The following is a 2726-nucleotide window of genomic DNA, read 5'->3' on the forward strand; positions in this document are numbered from 1 at the left end:
GCTACCTTCTGTATCTCAAAATGTCTCAACTAAGCGCGTCTCATAGCTCGAGTGCTGACTAAAACACATCATTGCGGCGAATGGCGTCTTCGTTAGATTATTTGAAGTGTTGAAAAAAGGTGCTTCTTATATCCAAAAACGTGGCTTTGCCGTTGTCAACAATGGAGCTATAAATGTGTCGTCTTTCACACTCGTTCCTCTTGATCCTTGAAATAGATTTTTCACACATAAATTAAAGTTTGCCAGAAAGTCCTTGAGGACATCTGGATTGAATGCAGCGGAGGCCAATATGATCCTAGCACCCTCCTTTCCATACTTGCGTCTCACGGTTCTGCAGGTATTGTTGAACTACGGTGTGACGGTGTTGGGGGTGCACCACCGAAAAGATCCTCCTGTTCCTAAGCTTTGAGACGCATTATCTTACATGAGTTGCGTCAAAAATTGGGAAATAGAAATAGCTGGAAATTATTAAAAGGTTTCGGATTTAGGCGGTCGATTGGGGGTAGCGTTAGCAATTTTTAGCTTTCGTGACACTTACATAGAATATAAATATTTTATTCCCATTCACTATCTCCGCGCAGTGAGGTCTGTACGCTTGAAAATTCAACTCAGCCTGGCGAATCTGTGGGAAAGATACCGATGACCAAATTGCCTATGCCATTTTCAACCGTTGACAATTATACTGCCTAGGTGGCAAATAGGAAAGTAAGATTAGCATTTTCGGCTGGTCAAGCCGTGCATTCCAGTAAGTAAGGTAAAAGTTGGTCCGTGTAATAAGCGGAAGCATCTGGAAAATTTATTGATTTTTAATAGGTGTACTCCTTACAGGGTCACGGCGCACATAGTATGTGATAATATTTAAATAGGCACTGTGAGCACAATTGAGCGCTTTCTCGTAAAAGAATTTCGCCTTCCCGAGGTTTTGCCTGCAAAATACGGAAGTGATGCCGCTGAGGTGGTCCGGTCTAATGGAGTGCTGAACAGGGGCATGCATTTCATATAATTCACATGATTCGAAACCTGTTGTTCAGGTCTCCTTGTCAACTTGTGCATCGGCTCTAGTAAGGTTAGACTCTTTCTTTGAGCCAGACGCTAAATTCGAAAAAAATTGCTCTGTACTGATTTTTCTCGCCTGAAATCGAGGCATCCGTTTATATACAACATACAAAAGGGATAAGTTAAAACGCGAGAAACTAATTTACTCAGACTAAATAGCTGTTCGTTAAATTAAAAAAACGTTTATTTTGTATTTAAGTATTGTAACTGTCTTTAAAAAGTGTCTTTTAAAGAGCCGTTGATCAAAAATAGCAAATAAATCCTTCTCAAAGTAAGGAGAGAGATACTTCTCTTGTTAATATATGCTCGGAATGATAAAATTTTAGCTCAATGTTATTCCGACTAAAAAGTCAGGGATTCAAAAATTAGGGCATATGATTTACTTTGTAAGCAAGATAGTTCATTCTGTACGAAACAAAGATGTTTGTAAGTATATAAAAGACGTTGAAGATTCGAACAGGTGGCTTTATATGTATGGGCCTGCGGTAATGCATAAAACGCGGCTCGATATAGGCCAGGCTGTACTTAGGTGAGTCAAAAAAAAGATATCCAACAAATCGAGGGTCGCGGCTGTTTTCATCGATAAGGAGATCCGCCAATTCATTCTCCATAATGATGCAACACGTGATGATTTGACAGTACAGTCAATTTGCTTGGACAACCAGGATACCTATAAAGTTAGTCAAAGTGTTCCTTAAAGTAGTGATGTAAACAAGTTGGGACATATTCTGAACGGCTAAATAAGGGTATTTTGAGGAAACTCATTTATGTAAATCTGTGTCATTCTAAAACGTGCCCGAAAAGCTGTGAGACGTTACAAATCCATATTCCTTATCAACTCGACAAGCCAAAACCTTATTTAAATATACAAACGTCTTATGTCGGACATCCACAAACTATAAATGGATGAATATTTTGCATCGCCTATTTACCAGAAGAGACAATGAATAATTTCATCAATTTACTACACATATTATCTACACGTTTGAAACACTGCTTTCTATTTGAACATTTGGTTATACGGTGATAAAAAAGTGTATCTTTGCATGAGATCGCTACCGGAAAGAAAACTTTTTTCGTAACGAGACATTTGTTCCACAATGACATAATGAATCTAGCCTATGATTTCGACTCAAGTTGTTAAAGTGAGTCATGAAAACGACAATGTGCTGGGTACAGCGCCTAAATTAGAACAAACTTTAGTGGACTGTTTTCATAGTGGGAATGCATCCGTTACTCCTAGTACCAGACGATTTTTTCTTGGTTAAACGGCTCATGTAGCCTAAACAATGATGCGTTGTTTTTGGAATTTGAGTAAGGATCAGCTGTTATCCAATCTCTATGCGTTCGACGAATCCTCATAGAAATGATGAGCTTCTGGGGTCACTCGAAGTCAACAATTCACCGCGTCGCAAGTGAATGAGCGGCTGCAGAGAAAGCAGAGGTAAACCTCAGCACAAGGCAAAATCTAAGACAGCGAAAGAACAACGCCGACTTTAAAGTTAATCGCTGCCGTCCAAAAGAACATTTCAAATTACTCAGTTGCTTTGATCAAAACGTTAGTGACGTGAACGATGTCACCGATTGTCTGCAAAAATTTCAGGTACACGCGTCATGTCGTAGAGATCAGAAGAGGCGCACTCTTAGAACAATTAAACCGAGAGATTAGA

At 39.4% G+C, this 2726-nt stretch overlaps 1 long non-coding RNA gene across 1 annotated transcript; it reads right to left on the bottom strand.

Annotated features, from left to right (window-relative positions):
* Window positions 1–769: 769 nt before the first annotated feature.
* On the bottom strand, window positions 770–2254 carry LOC147755588 (uncharacterized). The gene is made up of 2 exons (XR_015328100.1): window positions 2116–2254; window positions 770–1726 (listed from the first exon to the last, which is right to left on the bottom strand). It is a non-coding gene; the product is annotated as an uncharacterized LOC147755588 (long non-coding RNA).
* Window positions 2255–2726: the final 472 nt, after the last annotated feature.

Source organism: Varroa destructor, unplaced genomic scaffold, assembly GCF_002443255.2.
Source record: "Varroa destructor unplaced genomic scaffold, Vdes_3.0 BEIS01000005.1, whole genome shotgun sequence".
Lineage (NCBI taxonomy): Eukaryota > Metazoa > Arthropoda > Arachnida > Mesostigmata > Varroidae > Varroa > Varroa destructor.